The sequence below is a fragment of the Leptopilina heterotoma genome, unplaced genomic scaffold (genome assembly GCF_015476425.1).
Source record: "Leptopilina heterotoma isolate Lh14 unplaced genomic scaffold, ASM1547642v1 Lhet_168, whole genome shotgun sequence".
Taxonomy (NCBI): domain Eukaryota; kingdom Metazoa; phylum Arthropoda; class Insecta; order Hymenoptera; family Figitidae; genus Leptopilina; species Leptopilina heterotoma.
The window spans coordinates 175,005-192,214 of record NW_025110884.1 but is presented as its reverse complement, the minus strand read 5'-3'; the positions used below and the strand labels follow the sequence as shown (position 1 = coordinate 192,214).

At 27.5% G+C, this 17,210-nt stretch overlaps 1 protein-coding gene across 4 annotated transcripts in view; it reads right to left on the bottom strand.

The window, feature by feature from the left end:
- LOC122499489 overlaps window positions 1-17,210 on the bottom strand; it is a 405,956-nt gene that overhangs the window by 349,537 nt on the left and 39,209 nt on the right. For 2 of the 4 annotated variants that reach the window (XM_043607872.1, XM_043607873.1), the window contains exons 2-3: window positions 13,983-14,040; window positions 12,926-13,042 (exon numbers count right to left, since the gene is read on the bottom strand). The gene's annotated coding sequence lies outside the window, so the exon portion shown is untranslated. Of the gene's footprint in view, window positions 1-12,925; window positions 13,043-13,798; window positions 14,041-17,210 lie in introns of those variants that run through there. The other 2 variants (XR_006301337.1, XR_006301338.1) reach the window with 1 other exon arrangement.

Here is a 17,210-nt window from a genome sequence, read left to right as displayed (position 1 = left end):
TAATTTTTTTTAATGTACATAATTTAAATTTTTTTTAAGAAACAATCGAGTCAAGTGATTCACAGAAACAAAGAATCGAGGGTTCGATTTTGTAATTTATGCTCGACTTTCGATTCGATTTTGACTTTCACATTGAAACTTGGACTTTGACCTTAACTTTAAATTTACTTTAACCTTGACTTTCACTTAAATTTTAATTTTGATTTTCAATTTGATAATAAAAATACGAATCAAAGTCTGCGGGTTAAAAGTTCTGACTTTGACCTCTATGATTTTGATCTTAATTTTGAATTTCACTTCGACAATCAAAGTTAAAGTCAAAGTCAAAATAAAGATTAAAATTCTGACTTTAACCTTCACTTTCACTTTAACTTTGATTTTAATTTTGACTTTCACTTTGACTTTGATTTTAATTTTGACTGACGTTAACAATTAAAGTGAGAGTCAAAACCAAGGTTAAAATTCTTACTTTAACCTTGACTTTTTTTGACAATCAAATTAAAAGTCAAAGTCAAGGTTAAAGTTCTGACCTTAACCTTAAATTTGACTTTAACATTGACTTTCACTTTAACTTTGATTTTAATTTTGACTTTTGCTTTGGCTTTGATTTTAATTTTGACTAACTTTATCAATCAAAGTGAGCGTCATATTCAAGGTTAAAATTCTGACTTTAATCTTGACTTTCTCTTTGACAATAAAATTGAAAGTCAAAATGAAGGTTAAAGTTCTGACTTTAACCTTAATTTTGACTTTCACTTTAATTTTGACTTTCAATTTTGACTTTCACTTTAACTTTAATATTAATTTTGACTTTCTCTTTGACACTTAAAGTTCTGACTTTAACCTTAACTTATATTATAAGATTGATTTTCACTGTAACTTTGATGTGAACTTTGACTTTGACATTGATATTAATTTTGACTAACTTTGCCAATCAAAGTGAGAGTCAAAGTTAAGGTTAAAGTTCTGACTTTAACCTTAATTTTGACTTTCACTTTGACTATGATTTTAATTTTGATTGTCAAAGGGAAAATCAAAATCTCAAAGTCAAAGTCTCAAACTCGAATCGAAAGTGCAAGTGAAATTACAAAACTGAACAGCATCTTCTCTTTAAAACCAGAAAAACTAAAAAATAAAGTACAAAATTCCCTTTTCACCTAACATTCCATGAAAAATAACTGCGATTCCTATAAATATTCATCTGCTAATAGACAAATAATCATTTCTTTTGACTCAAATACATTTTTTCCCCAGTATTATTATAATACTTATTATGCTTCTATACTTATTATTATAATACATCTTATTATAATACTTATATACCCCTTAGTGAATCCTTTTTGTGTATGAAAAGATAACAAGCTTATTTTTCCGCGAGCAAAATATATATTTGGGACTTTTGCTGACATAAACGGTATAATATTTCAGAACATGAATAACGAGAAGCTGCACGAGAAAAGAATCTGGTTAAAGGGGAGATAATTTAGTATCGATTTAACGAAAAAACGCGTTTGAAAATTAATGAGATGTGTAAGACATATTTTTTGGAAGTCGGTATAGGTGTTAAAGTAAAGGAGAATTCGTTACTGTAATTCTCACTTATTACAGGGTTTTTTTCATCTCTAAAGGTGTCTTCCTCAGTGCGAAGTGCGAAGTTTACAATTATGCCTACCTCGTTTAGTGATGTTTAGTGGACCACTTATCGATGACATAACTGTTATTATCGACTTATTACACGAATAACATGTACCAACTTCGAAACCATCGATAAGGACCTCTTCGTAAATAATAACAACTTGGACCTTCTCTTAATTTAACCCTTTTTGAACATCTTTTCATTGAATTTATTAAAATTTCATATAAGATGCTTAAACACCTATATTGTATTTTTGTATTAGTTGCGGAATTTCTTATCACGATGCCGATGCGTAAAAATTAATTCCTATCAAAATTTCTTCCGGAGTTTTATTTGTAGGAAGAAAAGCTTCACATGGGACAATGATAAGTTTCTCTACAATAGCAAAAATCGCCACTGAAACAACTAAAAATTTCGCTTTTCTAGATTTTTATTTGCAGCTGTTTTTGAATTGTAATAAAAATTTGCTATCAAATACAGCGAAGCAGTGGATTAAAACCCATTTTCAATTGTTATACCCTTCTATATAATTTAGAACCTCTAATAAATTGTCGATAATTCGAAAGTATTTCCTCTTTAATATCAAACCCTTTTGGAAAAAAAAGAATATAAAAAGCCAAGTATATACTACTGAATAAAAGAAGAAGCAATAAGAAGAAGATAAAAAACTGGTTTCTAAACGCGATATTTTTTCGCGACTTTATTGACGCTTAAGTACCAATATTCTTTTTATCTCTTTTTAATTATGAAATCATAAATAACCGTAAAATTATCAGAGTGTCTGCAATTCACCCCTCGTAAAAAAATGCTGTTGAGCTTGCAGAGAATGTCTTTAAGAGAAATAATTCGAAGCCTTTAGGGCTTGGTACTCATGTAATGCTCATCACAGGCGCCGGCACAAGTTTAATCGTTGCCTTTTTAAAGATATATCTTCGACACCTGCTCGTTCGAAACTCTCAGAGAACATTGTCATGAAATGAAACACGCTGTTCCTTCTTATGCATCTAAGCAGATCGTGTGTATCACTTAACGGGGAAGAATTTACGACATATAGTGTCTCTGTCTCTCTCTTTTTTTCAAATTTATTTCCTGTCATTTTAAAACTTCTACCTTGGAATACGCCCGTCCTTATTAGCAATGATTACCAGGTATTACTTGCATATTTGGAGCTAAACGGCGCATCAAAGGGAATTTCGTGTCCTGCATACGGAAACTCGCTTGGACCCTTTAGGCGCGAATTTACGACCGATTGACGCTCGCTTGTTGGAATATTAAAAATACGATATCAATGTATTTACTCGGATCTCCAAATTAATTATGACTAAAACCCTCTCAATTATTTATAAGTCCATTTTTTCATATTAAGAATTTGACTTTTAAATATTAAAAAATAATAGCAACAATTCGCGCGCTAAAGCGCGCGGCTAACTTCTTTCTGCCTTTTTTTAAATAAAATTAGGAATTTTAAAAATAATAGAATTTTAAAATTTTCTAATTTAAATTTATGTTAAAAACACTTTAAAAAAAATGCAATTTTGGAGAAATTACAAATAATTGAGGGCTCGGATCGAAGAACCGACGCTTCGCAATGTTCTGTGCGTTTACAAGCGTCGGTTCTTCGATCCGAGCCCTCAATAATTGCAGAAATTCAAATATTTTCAAAAAAAAAAATAAAATTCAACTATGTTCAAAAATTGAAAAAAAAATTCTCGTAAAAATCCCAAATAACTTTAAAAATAACAAAATTCTTCTCCAAAGTTCAATTATATTCATAAATGTCAAAAAAATTCTTGTACTAATTTCAATTATTTTCAAAAATTTTTCTAATTTCAATTATTTTTAATATTTACTATTTTAATAAAATTTCCCAAAAATAATTCAATTATTTAAAAAAAATTATTATAGTTAATTAACTTATCACAGGTTGTTCCTAAAATTAAATTAACCCCTTCGCAGTCTAGTTGAAAATCGCTTGTGGTCCAAAAACGGTCCGAAAAAAAAGTTTACAAAAAAATATGATTTAATCATATATAAGGTTTTTGGGGTCGCTGAATTCGAATTTGAGGTTAATTTTTGAAAATTCAAAATGGCGGATCCAATATGGCGACCAAATATGGTGGATAATTTTAAAATTAAAGCGTTTTAAGGGAAATTCATTTCTCGGGGGTTTTCGAGGTCGCTGAATCCAAATCTGAAGTCAGATTTAAAAAATTCAAAATGGCGGACCCAAAATGTCGACTTCAAAAAAAAATTTTTTTTCAGATTCCCTTAAAACTCGTTACTCGGGGGTTTTCGGGGTCTCTAATTACAAATATGATGTCAGATTTTCAAAATTCAAAATGGCGGATCCAATATGGCGGATGATTTCAAGATTGATGCGAAAAAAATATGAAGTTACCTCAAAAACCCCTGAGTAAACATTTTAGACAAATTTGTCAACATTCAAAAAATTTGATCGACATATTGAATCCAAAATTTAGCATTTAGAAAAACGAACATCAAATTCGAATTCAGCGACCCCAAAAAACCCCGGGAACGGAATTTCGATCAAAACGCATAAATTTTGAAATTATCCGCCATATTGGATCCAACATTTTGAATTTTGTAAAACGAACATCAAATTCAAATTCAGCGACCCCAAAAACCCCCGAGAAACGAATTTTAATCGAATCGCATCAATCTTGAAATTATCCGCCATATTGGATCCGCCATTTTGAATTTTAAAAATCTGACATCATATTTGTAATCAGAGACCCCGAAAACCCCCCAAGTAACGAGTTTAAAGCGAATTTGAAATTTTTTTATTTTTCGAAGTCAACATTTTGGGTCCGCCATTTTGAATTTTTTAAATCTGACTTCAGATTCGGATTCAGCGACCCCAAAAACAGTAGTATGTACTTCGCTACTAAAATCAAATCATGTTTAGTATTTTTTTTTTGAGATGGCCATATATGGCCACAGACGCAAAGGTGGCACGACTTTTCGTGGCCATATATGGGCCATGGACTGTTAAGGGGTTAAATCTCTACTGTTGTGTAAAATATTAATAAATAAATATAAAAAAAATATTTTCCTCTAAAATACTAAAAACTATGCTAAAAAAAGTAGGTTTTTTAAAATTTTAATTCTATTCCTCTAAGATATTTTAATTTTTGAAAATAATTAATTTGAAAATGTTTAAATAATTAGAACTTCGTAAACTTAATTTAAAATTATTCGTAATTAATTCAAAAATCGAGGGGGTATTTTCTAAGAAAAATGGTGTACACAGTAATCCCTATTACGCACATTACGCACATTACAGCTAATACATGACTAATACGCCTATTACGCTAGTATTACGCCAATTCGTTATATTACCCGAATATTACGCTATATTACAGGAATATTACACAATATTACAGGTGTAATTCTGAGTATTTAGGATGAAATAAATAATAAAATTCAGTTATAAGTACATAGGGTAAATGTGGGTATTACCGAGGTTTGAAATCTAATGCAGACTTAGTCAATAGATTGTGAACAAACCTCACAAGATATTTGTATAATTTTTTTTTTTAAATTGATCTTTGACTTTATTTGATATAATAAAAAAATTTAGAATGTCGTAGTGCGTATATTTTATTAAATAATAAATATTTTTGAAAGTAATGCAAGTGCTGGTATTACCGTGGTGCACAAAGCTTCATGATCGGAATACCGTGTGCCAAATACCGTGGATGATCTAGTTACCGTGTGCCTTATACCGTGAAAATTTCAACTTGTAGAATTCGCAAACGGTTGAATGAAATTAAGCAAATTTGAAACAATGATTTATTAATTTAACAATAAATATTCTTATATTTTAGCAGATACTAATAATAATCACAGAATTCGTTATAAATCTATTAATAACTTTATTTAGTGCCTTTATTTAGTACATACATACCTAATAATATTTAAATAAATATTTTTTATGAAAATAGTAATTATTATTAAAATAACAATAGTATTTGGTCTAAATCATTTTGAAATTATTTTTTAATTCCTGCGGTTCTCCTTTAACTTGAAAAGCACGATTTGTCACTTTACATATTATTTTTAATGATAATAACGACCCACGGTATTTGGCGCACAAGTTCAAAACGTTATCCAATTACCGTGTTGATAAAATAAAAATACGTTAAATCATAATTTACCACGAAGTTTTGACTTTAAAAATACATTAATTAATCGAATATACAAAAATTAACAAGTTTAAAAGTATTAATAATGAAAAAAGCGATTTATATAAAACTGTATTTTTGCATTACAATAATGAGCAATTTATCAAACTTTCCGCACCTACAAAATTTAGAATTTTTTAAAACGAGAAATGTAAGTTAAATAACAATAATTTTTTATTTATTAAACACATACAATATGAAAGTAACTATCTGAATTTTTTTGATTAACAAATTGGAATATAAATGGTAAAATTTGACAAAAATAGCGAAACCACGGTAACTCACGCACCCACGGTAATACCCACACTTACCCTAATATTTACTTTAAATAAATAAATAATGCACATGAAACGAAATAAAAAATTTTCATTAATTTACAAGAATAAAAAATTATAAAGCAAACGAGAACATTGTTTTAAATCATGAAACACTTGAAGCATTTAAAATCGAGTTTAATGTACATAAGTAACTTAAAATTATTTTCCTCTATTTGAGGGCGTGGTACTGTACAAATATAATTTTTAATATCATAGTACCCATGAACATCCATATTTATAAAAGTCAAATTTCTGTGTTTGGCAATCTAGTTAATTAATTATTTGGTAAATTGAACTATGCAAATAACAATACTATTACGCGACTATTACACGATATTACTTACTATTACACAGCTATTACTCGGTAATACGCTATATTACTGACTATTATGCACCATTACGCACTATTACGGGTATTACATAGCTATTACCAGGAATGTGTACACTCCAATACGCAAGAAAATACCCCCTCGTCAAAAATATTCATAACAGATTTATTTTCAAATTATAAAATGCACAAAAAATTACTTTAAAACCCCCCAAAAACAGTTTTTCTAAAATTAAAAAAATTATAGATTCTTAAACTTGTTTTGTTTCATTAAAAATAAATTTTTCTTTAAAAAAAGGGGGTTTTTCAAACTAATTTTTGATTCAAAAAAAATTTCTTTAAATCAAACAATTGTTCCTTGATATAAACAAATTTTAATTTTTCAAATTTAATTTTTTTAATTTAAATTAAACTTAAATTCAATTTTTAAATTTAAACAAATTTTAATTCTTTGAATTCAAGAAATTTATTCCATAAATCAAAGAAATTTTATCACTGACATAGAGCCAAGGAAATAAATTCTATAATTTAATTGTTTTTAATCAATGCAATTTTTTTTTAACGAAGAAATTTTTTTGGAATCAAACAAAAATTAAATTTTAATCCAAGAAACAAATCATAGCAAATGATTTCTTTAAATAAAAAAAATTTCAGTGCATATTTGTGGTTGACTTTAATCGTAAAAATTAAGTAGCAAAACTAAATTATTTAAAAAATTTACAATTAAAATTCTTCAATACTAATCGATTTATTTTCCAAAAATTTTTTTAAGTTTATTCTAAGAAAAACTCAATTATTTTCAATATAATAATAATGATGACTTTATCGATCACTCCGAGTCATTTTTTAAATTCAAATTGATATTATTATTTTCAATATAATTTGACGAAATTTCAATTATCTACAAATTTTTTAATTAATTATTTTCAAAAATTCTTCGAGAATTTAAAAATCTTTCAAGCATCTTTAATAAAATAGAATTAAAATTTTAAAAAAACAAATTTTTCAGAATTTTTAATCAAACTCATCGATGTTTCATTTATTTAAAAATAATGTCTATTTAAATTTTTTTAAACTTAATTAAAGATTGTAATTGAAAAACTTCTAAAATTCCATTAATAAAATTACTTTTTTGGTAATAAAATCTAAAAATTTGGATCAATTTATGATTTGATCTTCGTTTTTATATCAATTCGCTAAAATTTGCTACTTTTAAGTTAACAGTGGCACAAATAAGAGTGAAAATCAAGGTTTTATTTTAAAAATCATAACTACTGGTTATTTTTAATATATTTTTAATTTTCAAAATTCTAATATTTTTTACTAAAGTTTTATTGAAAAATGACTAAAAATTGTTTTAAAAAAATGCTTACTATTGTTTATTTGTATAAAGTAGTTTTTAATTTTTCAAGTAGTTTTAATATTCTTTACCAAAGTGTTAGCGAAAAATTACTAAAAATTAGTAAACAGAATTTTTTTATTTCTATCTATTTTAAAGTATTTTAAACAAGTAATATTTATAGTATTTATTTATATGAATTATTTAAATCATATTAATTATAGGGGAGAGTGGGGCAAACCGGACCCCCTAACGGTTTTTTGACTCTTGTGACTAAACGAATCAACCGATTTCATTTTTCGATGGCTTGTTTGAAAGATCATTTAATTGCGCAACTTTTTCCTAGAGACACCTATACTTTATCTTTTATTGTTTAGTTGCTGTGTTAACTTTAAAAAATTTTGCAAACGGTCCGGTTTGCCCCACCCCCTGGGGTAAACCGGACCGTTTGGTTTTTTATTTATAATATTGCATTTACATAATCTACAATAATAAAAAACATAAAGAATCATGGAAACAATGGTTGTAGTAATGAAAATAATAATACGGGATTGAATTTTAATTAAATAAATATTTTTTTTAATAAAAAAATAAAAATGTTTGTCATTATCAGAGAAACAATATTAAAGGGTCCAATTCTCATTAGAAGACAATTATTTTTCATTGTAACTAAATGTTTTAATGAAAGAAACACTTTATTTAAAAATAATTTTTATGAAACTTTAATTCAATGGAAATATCCTATGGCCGGTTTGCCCCACCGAAAACGGTCCGGTTTGCCCCACAGGCCCATTTTGAGAATAAATGTTTGTCAAAAAGAAACGCTTTGCAAATTCATCAAAGTTTTTGGTGGTAAATATTCCTGAGGTGTGTACCTTCAAAACCTAAGACCTTATATTTGGAAACATTACACGATTTTCTCAGAATTTCCTTAAGAAAAAATTCGTAAAAGTGTAGAAAAAATAAAAAAAAAAACTTTTGCTCCCTTCGTCGCACAAACGCAAGCTAAAACTGTCAGATTGAAAAAATAAGGTATACTAAACATGGTTGTTTTAAATTTGTAAACAACACTTTTTCCAATTTCGCCATTTCGGAAATATTGAGGGGGGTCCGGTTTACCCACCGGTCCGGTTTGCCCCACTCTCCCCTATCATTTCTTTATATTATTTGTTTATAAAGTTCCTACTTCTCCCTCTTCTGAAACAGGAGAACTTTAATAAAAGAAAAATTAATAAATGAAATACAATTCTTTAGTAAAGTTTCAGTGAAAAATGACCAAAAATTAATAAAATTTTGTTTACTATTCTGAGATCCCTGATCTGTGGAGACCCTCTGCTAATAGTCGAGACTTCATCATCAGAAAATTTTGAAAAAACATTTTAAAATTTCTCTTAATTTAAAAATAAAAAATCTATAAATGCGCCTTTCTCGAGACTCAAAGATGGATCACTCATATGATCTGCCATCGATAGCATCACCAATATTTTCGAAACATTTTTGATAAAAATCTTAGAAAAGACTTTGGTAGGCGGAGGCCACTTAACTAAAAATTCTATAATTTACTATATTCCTAACTGTTCCAAAGGTACAATATATTTACAAAAGAAAAGGAAACCGGTGACAAGAAGCGTCAAAAATAAATTACATTATGCAACTAAATGTCAAAGTATAAAAAATAAATGTAAAACATCAGAGAAAAAAATTTGAAATCAGAAATCACGACAAAAATTTTGTCAGAAAGAAGGTAGAAAAAATGAAAAATGAACAAAATGGAACAGAATGAGAAACGAAAAAATGACAACGACACGGATAATTTTCAATAATTCGTAAATAAGAGTCACCTGTCGCAGAGCGTGAATTTCTTAAAAATGACGAACCTGTCAAGACAATGAATCTTAAACCAAAGTAAAGCACCGGAGACTGAAAAGACGAATTTTCAAGGTGTCGTTGCTTTTATTTTCTAGCCGACATTCTTTTGTATACTTGAGGACAATGAGACCCTTGACTAAGGGCATTAAAGGTGTGATGTAAGGTGCTATTATTATAAGTATTCTCTATATTCTATAGTTCTATCCCAGTCATGGAACAATGAACAAGAACACACACACACATACACGCTTCAAGAAAAAAAAGCCTCATTGAATTACTAAATCATTCTCTAACCTCAAAAAAAACCTTAAAAAAGACCACCTTTACTACTAAATTTATTGCTTAATTAGCGTTCATTTATTAGAATTTATTGCCCTCATTGAAAAAATATAATAACAACTTTCAGCTTTCTATGACAAAGACGCAATACAATCATTATTCTATATAGATAATAAAGACCTTGTATATCGACAAGTTAAGAAGAAAAAAATAAGGTACATAAAATAAAAAATTGCGAGAAAAAAATGCGCGGATGCTGCAAGGGTTTTTACCAGAAGGTCACAAGGAGATGATGGCAATCGATGCAGTCACGCCATGATCGTAAAATATCCTACTTGCCTTTTACCGTGGTTTACCATCTCATACCATAACGCTCGCAAACTCAAGTAGATGTAATAACTACTTTGTAAATTAGGATCAAAACAGTAACAATCGTAAAGATCATCCGATTGCCGACAGTTATATTCCAATAATCTTCAACTCAAAAGAAATTCAACAAGAAAAATTTTACTTGTTCCAAAAATACGACAAAAGAAATTTTCCACGAATAAATAAAATTATTAAACGAATAGTGTTTACAATATTTATTCATATTATTTATTTCAATTATATATTTATATCATTTATTTATATTATTTGTTTATAAAGTTTCTCCTTCTCCCTCTTCTGAAATAGGAGAAATTTAATAAACAAAAAATATCAGAAAATAAAAAAACAAAAAAGTTATAAAACAGTAAAAAAACAAAATATTAATAGTGTCACATCAAAAGAATTTTTATGTTCTTTTCTTTTCGCTGTGACATTTTACTAGTGACTCTATTAATATTTTCTACAACAAACATCGAATACCCCAAGTTTAATAATCTCCTTGTTAAATTTCGGAACAAAATTTCTTTCCATCAATAAATAAATAATATAAAGCAAAATGGTGTGGTGAAAGAATAAAACGATAAAGGTGCGGAAAATCTGAAATGCGCGAAGAATTAAAAATAATTTCGAGTGTTGAATTAATTGCTAGAATAAGTTGAGCGGCAAACAGTATAATGAGCATTGAAGTAATAGTATTGAGATGATTACGTTAAATCGCTGTAATTTAAAAAGACCGCAACGGCCTCGTTCATATAATTTCCTCGCCTTACAACAAGAATTAATGTTTTCGGCAAAGATGAAAGGAACACTGCCAGAAGCGATGTCAAAGGACCAGTGCTACGCGATGAATACGATATCCGTAATTAAGCCTGACGCATTGGTTCACCTGTACACAAGTACACACAACTCTAGGAAGACGAATTAACCCCAATGACTCGTTCTTCTCGATTAATGTGTGCTTTGTATTATAAACCCCCTCAATGGTAATCGCGCAATTAATGCCTAATTATTACGAGCACAATGAGTCTTCGTCTTCTCATACCAACTCTGAAATGGATGTATATCTACACCAAAAGGGATGATATTCTCTATATAACAACAAAAGTATATCTATCTTCTCTTTCAATCTTAATTTGTCGGCTAGAATTTTAAATCTTTTCTTCTCAGGAGAAAAAAATTGGTCACGCTTATCATTAACATTATATAACGATCTTCGATTTGTTAAATGTATTTTTAGAGTTGCCGCTAAAATTCTATTTTCAACATTTAGTATTTTTAAACAGAGTTCAAAACTTTATCTTCTGTTTACTAATTATATTTAGTCATAAAATTTTTTACTCTTCCCAAGCTACTGCTAGAACAATGACAATTAATAACTGAGTCATCAAAATTAATTTAATTAACAATTCCTAAAAAGTAACCATCACAGCCGATAATCAGCAGAAGATGAAAAATTATTTTTGAGCCAATTTTAAACTCTGTTTGCTAACAATTATTGGGCAAAAAAATTTTTACTGGTCCTAAACAATTACTTGAACAATGCCAAATAATGTCTGGGTCATAAAAATTAATTTAACTCGCAATTTATAAAAAGCAACCACAGCCGATAATCAGCAGAAGATGAAAAACTATTTTTTGAGCCATAAGTTTAAATTCTGGTTGCTAACAATTTTTGGTCTCAAAATTTTGTACTGGTCCTAAACTATTGCTAGAACAAGTCCAACAATTATCTGAGTCATAAAAAATTATTTAATTAAAAATTTACCCAAAATAACCACAGCCGATAATAAGCAGAAGATGAAAAATTATTTTTGAGCCAATTTTAAATTCTGTTTACTAACAATTTTTAGTCACAAAATTGTTTACTAATCCTAAACTATTGCTAGAATAATGCCAAATAATATCTGAGTCATAAAAATTAATTTAACTCACAATTTATAAAAAGTAACCACAGCCGATAATAAGCAGAAGATGAAAAATTATTTTTGAGCCAATTTTAAATTCTGTTTACTAACAATTTTTAGTCACAAAATTTTTTACTAATCTTAAACTATTGCTAGAATAATGCCAAACAATGTCTGAGTCGTAAAAAATTATTTAATTAAAAATTTACCAAAAGTAACCACAGCTGATAATCAGCAGAAGATGAAAAATTATTTTTTGAGCCAATTTTAAATTCTGTTTGCTAACAATTATTAGTCACAAAATTTTTACTGTTCCCAAACTATTACTAGAACAATTCCTATAATAAAATTTTTGGGGGATGGAGGGTCGAGAAAAGTCCACGATTCAATGCATTTGTATGTCCACAATGGAGGGAGGGCTAAATCTGTTAAAAGTTGTCCTCGTAGTTCAATTATTATTGACAAAAATAGAAAAAAAATTCAGTTTTTTTTAAATTAATGGGGATTTAAACATTTGTAAGATGGAATTTTTAATTAGAATTAAATGTTGCAATTTACGCATTAAATTTGTGCAGCGAAGAATTTTTATAATTCACGCGCAAAATATTAATAAAACTTTTTTTTTCTGTGCCAAATTGTAATTAGAAAATAAAAAGAAATGTTACCAATTTTAACTGACCTTTAACACTTGCGAATTATTATTCCATAAGGTTCACTGTATTCTCCACTTGTAATTAGGGTGTCCAGCAAAAATTGGAGAAGAATTCCCTAACTTTTCCTGACATTTTTCCTGACACTAAAAAAGTTTTGTATATATTTCGAATTTTAAAGAAATTTAAGGACATTTAAGATAAAAAAAATTTCATTTAATCTATTAAACTTTATTTTGTTCTCGTAACTGTAAAAGTGATCAACAAATTTTAAACGTTCATATAAGAGAAATATTTTCTATTAAAAATGTTTTCATAAATTACTGATAGCAATAAAAATTAAAAACTTAATTTTAACATTTAAAACTCTAAGTACAGTGGAACCTTGATTATCCGAACTCTCTGTTAACTGAACTGTAAACCATTTTCTCTAAATTTCCATTATCTGAACTTTTTCGTCGTTTTAAACTCTAATTTTCAATTTTTATACATTTATTATGGTACAAAAATCTCATAAAAATAAATAAATTTTACTAATTATTCACTGATTTTTAATGTAACTTTCTAAAAGAAGACATGAATTCCATTTAATAATGCAAAATATAACTTAAAAACAATAATTTAATCATAAAAATAAACCGAAAAATTGCAATTTTGATTATGTGAATTAGGTCTTGTCTGAATAAGTTCGGATAATCGAGGTTCCACTGTAATTAATTTTTTTCTATTATTTTATTTTTTTGTATTGTATTAAAATTTCAATAATAAAAAAAATAAATTTCATTCATTTGAATGTTCAAAACTTTAAAAACTGTTTAAAATTAAACACTTCAATTTAAAATATTGCTTTTGAAAACTTATTTAAATTAATGAAGATATAAATAATTTATAATGTCTGAAATTTTCCTCTTTTTAACAAAAAAATTAACAATTTAAAGTTCAACTAAAATACTGTGTTCTTTACTGCCATATTAATCAATTAATTACTATTCAATTATTGCAGATGGGAATAAAAACAATTTTAATTTTCATAGAATTTTGAAGAAATTTTGCCTGACATTTCCTGACTAAAAAAATGTTACCAACCACTGGACACCCTGGTTCTTCAAAATTGATGATTCCAATCTTTGTGATGATAGATTTTCTGCAACAAAAAGACAAACAAATATTATAATTACAACTATATAATAATATTAATGTAATACACAAAAATAAATATATTAGTACGTAATAAACATAAACAAATCGCAATACGAATTTTAACACTACTTTCAATTATTAGTTCACAAAAATTTCCTATTTAATCAATCAGTAGTATTGCATCAAGTTTTGCTATTCAATTATAATATTGTTCTGACAGTTTTTCTAAAGATATCAAATTGGGACAAAAAATGTATCAAAATAGTTGCGAAGCAACGTTTTGATATACATTTTTTGTCTCAAATTGATATCCTTAGAAAAGTTTTGCTAATTTATTATAGAAAATATATTATTAATGGCACCTTCTCATATGATGAGAATATAAAAACCAAAACATTCGCTCTCGACAAAAAAAACGAATTTCTATCTAATATTAACCATCAGCATTCTAAAACCACATCAAATTCAGTTTTGGAATAACAGCCAAATGAATATAATCGAACTTGTATACAACAAGTTCAATATCATCGCTGCGATATTTCAATGAAATCCTCAAAACGATCCTCTCGGTATGATCAAAGTTTCAAGACATGTCCAATTCATTTTCCCTCAAGTTGCCCATTCAAAATATTTGTTTTCATTCTTAACGTGACTCACGGTTGATAAGATATTCAATACACAAAGCAAAACAAGATGGTTTATTCACAAAGTGATCGTAAGTCGCACGGATAGTATCGGTTTATCGTTTTCGATCGTCTCGTTTCGAACATAGATGTCAACATTCGTGGGAGTATTTCGAGCACGAATTTGCAGCAACTTGTACACTTCAAGTCCCTCCAGCTGCTTGTAATCCTCTCGTAAAAGAGAACGAAGAGAAAAAAAGAGAGAGAAAGAGAAGAGAAAAAGATTTACCCTCACTCCTGCTATTTTAAATGGATCTTATCGCAGGACCATCTCAAAGATCTGGCATGCGATATTTTTAACAGGACCCAAAGGATCCTCTAGTATGAACCTCATAGATTTCGCGATAAGGTCTTCTGCGGTGTTCGCGAGACCCACTAGGGGGCCCACGAGAATCCATTGTGTCTATGTCCCCGTGTACAAGAGGATTTCTTCGTCCCTTTGATTCCCTTTCTGCATCCCCTCTTATATATTTTGCTTCCTTTTTCATCGATTATGTTCTTTTTTCTCTTTCTTTCTCTTTTTCTTTTTCTTCTTCTGTCTTGACCACCCCCCGTGCTTTGAGAGAATAATCTTCTTCTTAATTTAGGCAAATAAGCACGTGTAGTCGCGTGTACAAGTTCCTGTATTACAAGCTGCGAGGCTACTTGACATGGGTGTCAGATCCTATGACCATAGGGTGTCTTCTCAAGAGTAGCCGTCTGCTACTTTTTTTTCATTCAGCCCCCTCTTTATCATACTCGCACATCTCTGAATCTACAATTTATAAGAATTTCTCAAAATTTATTTCTTCTTCATGGAAATAGAATTTAATTTTCAAAAAGCAAAAAGTAGCTTTAAGACTGAAAAAATAGTAAAAAAAAGTAGCTATGAAAAAATTAAATTTCACGACTGAAAAACTCGTCACAGTCGATTCAGAAAATTCACAAAAATTTTATTCTGTATTTCATTGACATTTTCCTGATTTCCATAAAAAAATTCATTTTTTTTCTTATCTTGCAGTAATAATTTCAATTCTAAAATTTTTATAAAATTTAATTATTTTACAAACTCTTAGTATTGATTTCTTCAAAAATTCGACTACATATATTTACAGGGTTATCACCAAAAATTAATTTTGTTTTTCCCTGACCCTATAAAGAATATATTCTGATTCACTCTAAAAATGATTAAATATACTCAAAAAAAAAAACGTTCTACTACATTTATTTACGAATTTTTTTAATTGTAAAATTATTCGAAAACATCAATAAAAATTATTTTTATAATAAATATTTAATCATTTTTATTTATTATTCCATACGAATTATGATTTTCAAAAAATTTCAAAATCAAACCTTTATGAAATACAACAACTTATAATAATATAAATTTCTATTAAATTTTAAAAAAATTAAATTATTGACAAAAATTTTAATTAAATCCTACGCAAGAATTCAATTATTTAAAAACATTAACAATTTATTTATTAAATAAATTAATGTTTCTTAAAATTGAATTCTCATAAAGAATTTAAACAACATAATTGAATTTTTTCAAAGAATTTTAATAAACTTTTCAAGAATTTTACAAAAAAATTGCATTTTTCGAGGAATTTGATTGCGATTGTATTAAAAATAGTTAGAATTCTATGATGATTTTATTATTCATGAAAATAATTGAATCTCTGTAAAAAAAATGTTATTATTTCTGAAAATAATTGAATTATTTCGAAGAAATTTTTATTATTTATAAAAATAATTTAATGTTTGCTTAGAATTTTATCAGCATTTTTTTAAATAATTGAATTCTTCTGAAAAATTATATTAAAATAGTAGATTTCAAAAACCATTAAAATGAGGAAAATTTTTGAAAATAATTAAAATTTTAACAAGAATTTTATTAAAATTTTGGAAAATAATTTAAATTTGGAGAAGAATTTTATTATTTTGAAAGATAATTGAAATTTTGATAAGAATTTTTTTAAATTTTTGAACATAATTGAAATTCTGCGAAGAATTTAATTACTTTTGAAAATAATTGAATTTCTGCAAACATTTGTAACTTCTCCAAAATTAAATATTTTCCAGTACTTTAATAAAAATCCCAGACTTTTCCCTAGATTCCCTGACCTGTGGCAACCGTGATTTAAAAATAATTTTTTATAGTTTAAAGTATAAAGAAGTATAAAATAATTTTTTTTAATATAAAATTTATCTCCATTAAATTTGAAAAAATTTCCAATTATATTATCTAATCTACAAGTATTTCTACAGAAAAACTTACAATTTCATACCGAAATCTTACGAAGAACATTGTTTTCAACAAGATAAACACGTGTAGGCAATTTCAAATATTACAGGCTTGTGTATAGATAAAGATTTCATCTCGAAACTTGAATTTTGTTAATAAGCAGGAGTTTATTGTCGCTCTTCCAGAAAGAAATAATTTTAATGAACAATTTATATTCTTGAAGAAGAATAACATTTTGTGAAGAGTTTGTCGTTATTTTTT